The following is a 9,927-nucleotide window of genomic DNA, read 5'->3' on the forward strand; positions in this document are numbered from 1 at the left end:
GCGCTTTTACGAAATGATAGCGTACACAGTGACTGTTAATAATTTCTGGTCAGAGCGTAATTTTATTTTGACGTACTTTTTACTTTAATAAAATCCTTCGAGTAAAATGTTCCGCGATATTGTATAATATTCTTCTAAAAAAAAAAATATATTAATGCTAATCGATTGAACTATTAAAAAGATCGTACAGTTTTTCGAGAATGTTAATAGCCTTCTTGATAAGAAGACATCGCTTGTCCTATCTTGGTATGCGTTAAGGGTTGATGGTATAATTTACTATATTTTGAAGATCAAAGTTACGATATTCATAACAAGTTTACCAAAGTTTTACCTAACGCCGCTTGATTTTATGTGATTATACTTGCAAAGTTCTGTATCGCTTATTATACAGTTTTGTTTTTATCAAAAGAAAAGAAAAATACTTCTCATAGGGGTAGTTTGCATATTTTGGTGGAGACTGGTGAGTATAAGTGTTGTTGTCGTTGAGGACGACGCACTTGGATTAAGTAGGTTAATGGGAACTTTCGAGTAGCCATCTTCATAACTTTTCGTATCTCTTGCGAACAGCTTCACAATCTGTATAACATTGCGGCTCTCGATTTTCTACAAAAAACACTAAATACCTTCGAACCGTTTAAACACAGAGTGCAACTGGCAAACTTTCATTACAATGGACGCAGGCTATCGTTAATTAAAATCCTCCCACCAATTTGTATAAATATATGAATATAATACGAAACCTTTTTAATGAGCTAAAAATAACACGAGATTTTTAGCAAATTTAAAAAAATAAAAGAATTAAGATTAAATTTAGACGTAGTCGAACCTTATTTCGTTAAGTAATTTCCGTGAGAAGTACAGGAAACATAACTGAACATAATGTGGCAGATCCATCATGATAGATTTCGTGATTTTAATGTTACGTGTTCAAAAACGTTATATTAAAAGAGCAATAGTACTAGGATAATTAATATTTCTGAAATGTGTAAGTGCAGTTATACTTTCATGCTATTAAAACTGGAATTGTATGAGCGTTTTTATCATCTTCTTGAATAACTGCACTTACACGTCTATTTTACTAAGGTCTTCAGTTGTGATTTATTAAATTGTTTATCATGTCCATTAATTAAACTGTTAAACTGTTCATTAATTTGTATAGTTACAATATCGTACATATTCAATATGAAATTTCATTACTGTAATTTATGGATTGGTTTTACCTTACATTATTGCAACAATATACGTTTCATTATAATAATTTACGTTCCATATTGTAACAATATAGCTGCATAATTTGTGCAAATCAATGCAAACATTTGAGCAAAATATAATCCTTCGAAATATATCTCACAATGTCTTGACGCTTCGTAAAAATGTAAGTTAAATTTTTCAATTAAACATTCTGCTCGTTTCAAACCTCGTTATATGTTATTCAAACCCAATACGAAAGTGTTTTCGTGTTAATAATTCGTGTTTCATCGAAACGGGTAAATGTGGATCGCGATTCTAATCGATACCTATTCGATCTTGAATTAATTAAAAAAATTAGCAAAAGCTCGTTACGAGGAGTGCGCACTTTCAAGGGAACTTTTTGCACGGCCGGGAATAGCGTCGCACCGCGGAGGCAGCCGATTCTTTCATCCCGGAAGCGCACTGGAACTTGGAGATTTTATTACGAGCGTACAGTGATCCTGTTTAATTGCATCCGCTACAAGGCGACCCTCGAAAAGCAATTTCGAGTGTACCGGAGGCTGGATTTATCGCGACCGGTATTCACTGTAAACAGCCAACGGCGTGCCTCTTAATTCTGCCGCCGGCTTCCGATTCTTTACCTTCGCTCTGTTGGCCGCGGTTTTTCTTTCGTTTTCGCGGCACCGCGAAACGAAGAAAAGGCGCTTCTATCGTCGAGTAGGTTTTACTAATAGTCGATGCTCTGTTCTTCCTTATTTATTTATTTCTTTATCGTTTTCATGATTTTTATGATCCGGGATTAGGTAGCTACCGCGATTAATAAAATACGTAACAAAGAGCAAAGCGTAGAATGCAATAAGGCAAGTTAGAAACTCAAACAACGATATCTATACTACGATACAGCGTATGTTAGAATTAAGCAGGTAGCTTACGATATCATAATTGCTGATACAGATTAATATCTTTGAGAAGATAAAGAAGATCTTCAATGCTTCTGATTTATTTCTTAATTTAATTTACTTTTCATGCATTAACGTTGCTACGATTAAGAAGATTATCATCTACAAATAGGATAAAGTTATGAGAGTGTGTCAGTTTAGTATGTCGAATTTTAAGTCTCATGAGAATGGCTTGCTTTCTCCGATCGGAAAGAAATACTGGACTTTTATCGATGTACGTACAGATGTTATGTATGTTGAATGGGGGTGATTCCTGTGGAATCCTATGGAAGGGACGTTTGTACTCTCTGGAGTTTTGTTTCTCATTCTACGTTTTTAATCGAATGGAAACCGAAAGTAAAGATCTGAAACACATTTAGCGCATGTCGAGATAAAGGAGTTTTTAAGCTACGCTGTGCCACAAGTTTCGAGCACCTAATGTGCTTCTTGTGTTTAACATTAAATCGCCTTTTGATCGCAATATCTGCAATAATTTACAAACACTGTAGAACCATATTTTACTTTTAACTCAAGTTTGACTAAAATGTGTGACCATTCAATTTTTGACTAGTATGCAACTTTTTACGCACTTATGGGAGACTTAAACGCGAAACATAAGCAAAAATATATGAATAAATTCGAACTATAGTACTCGTTATAATATCTATCGAAAAAATGATTATCCATCGAGGTCCCATTCCTTTCAGCTATATTCGTAAAGATATGAATTTGCATAAAAATCAGTAATCTATCTTTGATGGAAACTAAATTGAAAAGGTAAGCCGAATATTTTACGTTTTGGGTCTGCGTTGACAACATTTTTGTTTTGTGTGATTTTGTGACATTTATATTTCCGAGATATAAAATGTGAAATTAATATAAAACTTATCACGTGATATTTAGACTTCTATTAATGATACGAGAATTTATGACTCCCCATTTTCTCCCTTTCTCTTTTTACAGTTTCTTTCTTTCTAAAGTCAATCTGCTGAAATAGGAAACGTCACATAATGCTGTATATCATTCAGAAAGTAAAAACCACATCGATTAATAACGTCACCATCAAGGTGTTAGCTAATCCGTGGCCAGGGTCAACGTAATAACGCACACCTGAGATTGATGACAGCCGTTGATGTATCACTACTCTGTTATTATGTATTTCTGTAAGAATTCTATTGTATATTCCATTGTGTCTCGATTAAACCATTCAACAGATTTATCTTAATTTAGTCTATTAATAATTTCGACGTCTCTTTTTCTATCTTGATGAAAGATACATTGGTACATTTACGCGTCTTGAAGTGGCGTTTCCGGTTTATGCTGAATTTTATATATAGATCTTTCCTCTGTATTTTCGAGCTGACATTTTTCGGCATCTACATTCCCATACAAAAGTCTTCATAATAGAAAGGCTATTTATACTCGAGTAAAATCTTCTAAAATTTCAGCGTAGAGTTAACGTATTTCGTAACAAAACGATTAACATAACTGTTTTATTCTTGCGTAATAAAACAAAAAGTAACTACGATATAGAAATAAAACTGACCAATTCTATCGAGGTTAATTAATCGTTCCGTTTCTGCGAAATGAACCCTATTTACGTATTTTGATACGTAAAATTAAAAACTTTTCAAACATCGAAATCGATCAGTTCAGCTTGTCAGATTGACTCCTACATGCTTTATTTAAACAAAGAATGTCAATGTTTTCAAGACATGCGGATTACTTGGAAATGATTGTACATTTGTCATTTTCCCAGTGTCTGCTGGTATTTCTATTCTTTCTTCCAAGAGTAGAAGCTATCGTAACGATTTGTTATATTCGTTACATTAGCATGATCGATCGTGCGGAGCAAATGATCCACGTTTCGTGTACACACGCCCTCGTTACGCCGTGTTTTTCCCTAGTGATCGAGTGGATTTCATCATCGGTAAAATGCACTATATCAGACGTCTCTGACATTAATATTCAAGGTATTTAACGTTTAAAGACGCGGGCGTGTCGAGTAGTGCCTCTCGGTAACAGGCAATTCGATTGGCAAGCAACGAGGGAAAAAGCTGTTACACAATAAAATAATAGCCATTATGACTAATCGCGCGAGTGGAACTCGCGAGTATCGCGACCCTGACTAATTGTAAGCGAGTACGCGAATTGCGGTTGAATGGAACGTGCTGTCGCGTCCCAGAAACTTGAAAAAGTCAAAGGGAAACGCAATTTCGCGATAATGAATGTGGAATGTATTAATGTACATGGTGTCTCATTTTGATCGTTCCACGCAAACATATATCCTAAACTATACGTAATTCGAGAAAGAGCGTACAATAAAATTGTACGGTTTCAATTGGCCCATCTTACGACGTTCAATTGGATTTGTCTAAGTGGAAGCGTTTACGAGATTCTAAGATAACCGTTGTTTCTTCCAATTGAATTATACGTTTTATCTTTCATACACCATCCGATGCACTTTTTAGTTCTCTACGGAAAAGTATCAAGGTAGTTGTATCTGAAAATTCTTAGCTTAAAAGATATCTCATTGTTAATTTCATTAAAATTGAGCGTGTGGAGGACAAGAAACATATAAACGTAAGTGCGCTGTGTTATCTTTCCTTGTCTTTCATGCGATAAGTTTTACAAGGTTGAAGCTGGAATACCTTTTGAACTAATCATTTTTCCATTGAAGTACTCTAATACTGGTTTGTAGGGAATTAAAAAATCCATCGAATAGCGTATGAAAAAAATGTATGTAGAAATCCATTTGAATAAACGAAGGTCACCTTGAGATCTCGAAGCTATGTTTTTTTCGAAGAAACACTTCTTTCGAATAATATACGGTTTAAGAGATATTTGCCTGGCTCGATCAAGACGAGACACCTTGTATATACAGGCTGTTGCAAAAACATGATAGGTGCAAGGATTTTGTTAAAGGGAATAAGAAATAATTTCGAAATACACTTAGCATTGTAATTATTAATATATTTATTTAGTATAACATTGTATTTATTATATCATACTAGTTAATTAGGTCCAAGTGTATTAATTTTGGTATTTGGTAAAATTTTATATTAGGAAAATGAAATATAGAAACTCATTTAATTCTAAGAAATGGTTCTTTATTATTCATATTGCTCGATCATTTTTCAGCATGGGAAAACCATGATTATTCAGAAGCAAATCTGAATTTACTTGAAGTAGTTCTTATATTAATAATTTAAACTGTATTTTTCCTTATTCCCATTATTCCAAAATCAACGCTTTCAACGTAAAATCTAATTTTGTATTTCTATGTAGGGTGACTTAATTTACTAGTCTATAAACGATAATTCAGTTAACGCATTAACAGTCGTCGATGTAATGTAATGTTTCGTAATTAAAGTACTTACTACCAGGTAAGACAATTATCAATGGCTCTGAGGGATTTCCTGGATTTATTCGAGTTAATTCTAGGAAACGATTAAGGTTTAATATTCGTAGGATATCGTTCTGCAAAATTATTAAACGCGAGTATATTACATTGCAACGCGCTGTAGTTAAAGATCTATAATGTTTAAGAGGAAAAAAAATGAAATAAAAAATATCGAGAGATTTTTGAAATCGATGTTCTTAATTTAAAATGTAATTTTGTCTCTTCTTATACTGACATTTAATGAGCTTAATTTACTCAACCCTAATGTAATTAAATTGCAACAACGAATATCTTCGCAATGTTATAATATTAATAATATATAAATATCGTAATATATATTTTTCCACAGTTTTCAATGTCTACTACAAGATCTTCATGTTTGTGACACACGGCATACTATTTGCCGCGATACGAACCGCATCGTTTTTGATTTTCGATCGATTTGAAAAGTTGCTATGACATACAGTAACTTAGTTGTATATCAATCTAGTGATAATACGATTTTGATTTGCGCAGAGCACAAGCTATTTCAACAAGTTGGTAAAATTTATTACCATGTAATATGATTTAATACCGTAGCGTAATTTAAAAGTCGAAGGATCGAATCCTGAGATTCTAAGATGATTAATAATTAGTCTTGAAGATACGGTCTTGTAATTTAAAGGTATAACAGCATAATGATACAATCTGTAATATAAATGAAGATTCAGTATATCTTAAACGTAAAACGCGGCTATAAAATGTTTCAAAATAGAAATATCCAATGTTTTAGAATCCTAAACCAGTTTGAATCTTCAACAAAACTCCGATTTTTTGAGGAACCTTGACAATACGCTAGCTTTTATAGAAGCTTTTTAAAGCTATGTTAAAGGAAAGAATCAACAAATTTAACAATCATAATATTTAATACCATTCGCGTCACAACGTTTAAATTTATCAATACACATTATAAAAGTCCAAATAGTTGCATAAAGCCGCGTAAAAATCCTAAAGTATACGAGTTGAAATAAAACTTCTGAAACGGCGAACTTCTGAAAAAATTTCGGACTTCGACGATACGCTATCTTTCACGGAAGCTTTCAAAGTTATCGCGAAGGCAAAAACCAACAATTTTAGCAATTACGCCATTTAGTATAGTTCGCGTCACGCCATTTAGATTTATCAATATACATTATGAACGTGCAAATAGTTGCACAATACAGTGTTTAACAATACTAAATCGCACAACTTGAACCTCTTAACGAACCATCGAACTCCTGAGAAATTCCTCTTGACAATAGGCTATCTTTTACAATTCTTTGCCAGTTATCTCAAAGACAAGAATCAACAATTTTAACAATTACAGAAGTGTCATCCGCGTCACGCCATTTAAAACAATCTAACACTTGCGCGTGACAAGCGCGAAACTGGTGTCGCCAGCTCGATTTCCGGCAGACGACACGACGGCCAACTCACTTGACGCCGTTCATCTAACGGCGTTTAAGCTTACTTTAAAATCGATCGATCGCCTGTCAAACAATTGATTTATGGTGTTCGCGCCGTCCTATGTCAAATTCTTCGAAACATGACGTAAACGTCATGCAACATAGGGCGGAATGATGTCAATTGAAGAGAATTGCGCGAATTGAACGTTGTATACTCAGTTTCATCCAGCACTTTCGCGATGGAACACCGGTTTACGAAACCGTGGCATACAGTTTCGAATTTTCGTGGAAATTCCACGCCCGCGAATAAAATCACACGGATAATCAAGGAGTATTGTGTCCAAGTGGTCGACGTTGTTACAACGAACCTATCCACGGAATTTGTCGTTTTATATCCGTCGCGAATACAATCCGCGAATATGGCCGTAATCCTATCGTTTAATGAGTTTCCAGATCAATGACGTCATGCGTTATAATATATCATTCGTTTTTTTGCACCACTATTCTTCATCGTCTGTTATTCTACGCGTTGCTGAAGTATTGTCAACTGCGACGAACTATTGTAAACTGCGTCGCGTTGTCGCAAACCTCGGCTAATAATTATAAAACAACCCTAAAACTTTTAATACGACGAAAGCTGCCTGGTTGAATTTAGCAAAGTTATTTTCCCCTCCTTTTTTTTTTTTACTGCACGAATCAACCTACGCTAATGAGAGTTTAAGACAAGACGCGTACAATCTTTATCTATTCGACATTTTACAACTGTACGAATAATCTTCTCGGTGGATTAAAAGACCTCGCGTTTCTTTTTTTCAATTAAAAGAAATTGCCTGGCGATTCGTCAAATTCGGTTGATGAACAATTTTTGTACGATCTATGTTTGAAAACGAGCTCTTTAATTCGTTAACGACTCGTAATATATCGTGAATTGGTAGAATATATCGATGGTCATAACTTTTCGCGAGGATATAATTTTTACTGATTAAAAGGAAAGCTTGTTCGATTAACGTTAAAATATTCTCATTTTATCATTGTATATAAATTGTATATAAAACCACTAATTTTTTCAAATACATTAGAACAGGAGGCTGTAACTGGTCAGAATTTGTGGTGAAAATAAAGAAAATGTGCAAACTAATTAAACTATCAATAAATACGACAATTAATTGAATAACTCGCGCACCATATTTCCTTTGATCGAACGTGGATTTTCCATTCGCTCAGATGAAGTTGAAACGAATGGCAATGCTGCTAAAACAAAATACTTGTTGTGTGTCGCTTAGATCAACGAGTTGCAAATTCGCTGAACGCTGTAGCATACGGATAAGATGACTACTACATACATTCGCTGTCTCTGCTGCAAATTAATGCTACAGAGTGGAGTTTAAATTTTAAATGAGATAGGAATACAGAATAATTCCAACCTTCAGATGACATTAAAATTGACGTACATTACGAACTGAAAGTTTTGATGTAGCGCGATCCTTAGCATAAATCGTGAAAATAACGAATTAAATATTTGTCCCCTTAATATTAAATGGAAATTTGTAAAATAATCAAATGGAGTGACAGATGGATTTCGTTTGACTACTGCCCGCGTATATTAATTATTTGAACAAATTTATAAGAGAGAGTGAGCTACAAAATTATCGTGGAGAAATATTTGTAGAATGAGGTGGGTAGCAAATGAAGAAGAAATATTTGTATAAGAGAATGCAGTTGCAGAATAAAGTTTTCTCAATATTAATAAATTTTTGCAATAAAAAATCCAATTGAAAATATTCCAGGTGGTGTAGTATACTAAGCGAAGTACAAGCGTATCAATTAAAATTACTTTCCAAAAATCTATCCCGACCGAAAAGTTTCAGAAGTTGAAACAAGCTCCTCAGTGATTTTAAAAACCCAACGTCTTTTCAATTAAAAGGTTCTCCATTTAATATTCTTCGATCGAGAAACCTGTCAATTAAAACTCAGATGTTTCAAAATGCTGAACCATGTCAACTATCGTAACTTTTTATCAAAGGGGAGAGAAAGTAAACGAAACGCTGGGAAAATACAAGAGAAAAGAAATTACATGTTGTTTAAGAGTTTATCTCCTCTCGAGCGAATAAACTTTTCTCTCGAGAAATTCGTTGACTCGCACGATCTCTACGTCTCGAATTCTCGCGACTCTGCTTCTCGAGTGCCCTTGGTCACGGCATCGATTAACTTATTAAGAACCAAGTAGCAAAATAATACATAAAAATTGTGTAAACGCAACGTTACGGTGAAAACTCTCTATGATCGTAAACCTGAATCTCGTGTTTTTCATTTTTCATTTTTTTTTTTTTTTTTTAGACACAATCATCTTTTCTTCTGAATTTCTTTCTAGAAGAAGAAATGTTACGTCGTGTTAATAGATGGACAGAAATGCTGTGCAATTCTAAGTTTCCGTGATAATTTTCATAGTTGAAAATGGTAATTATCATCGTCTAGGCTTTCTTTGACGAGCATGTATGAAATTTTAGCCCAATGCAGGGTTAAGCTCGTGCCTCGACCGCATTATGCAACCCAGTTTCGAAGTTCAGGAGGGACGTCGGTCAAACAATGGTGTAACCCGACCTATGTGGTAATTGCAATTAATCTTCTCAATTTATTTTTGTTGTCCCGTCCCACGGGCTTCCTTGCTTTTTAGAATGTATCGATTTACCTGGAAATCGTGTCCGTGGCGAACAATCCAAATTCGATTTCAAGTTCCATTCGCTGGGACACTAGACTTGATCCGTCGCGGATTTTTGTTTCGTTTCTGTTTTGTACTTAAATTCAGGTAATTCTTTCACGCGAGACCATCTTCAGCGAAATATGTATTCTTGGAATTGTAGACAATTTTACTAATATTATATTTGTTAGAAATATTTTTGAATATACGTAAATATTATTAGAAAATTATTGAAAGATTAATCCTATGTGTGCTATATCTCTATTCACGCGG

This window comes from Bombus vancouverensis, chromosome 11, assembly GCF_051014615.1.
Source record: "Bombus vancouverensis nearcticus chromosome 11, iyBomVanc1_principal, whole genome shotgun sequence".
Taxonomy (NCBI): Eukaryota; Metazoa; Arthropoda; class Insecta; order Hymenoptera; family Apidae; genus Bombus; species Bombus vancouverensis.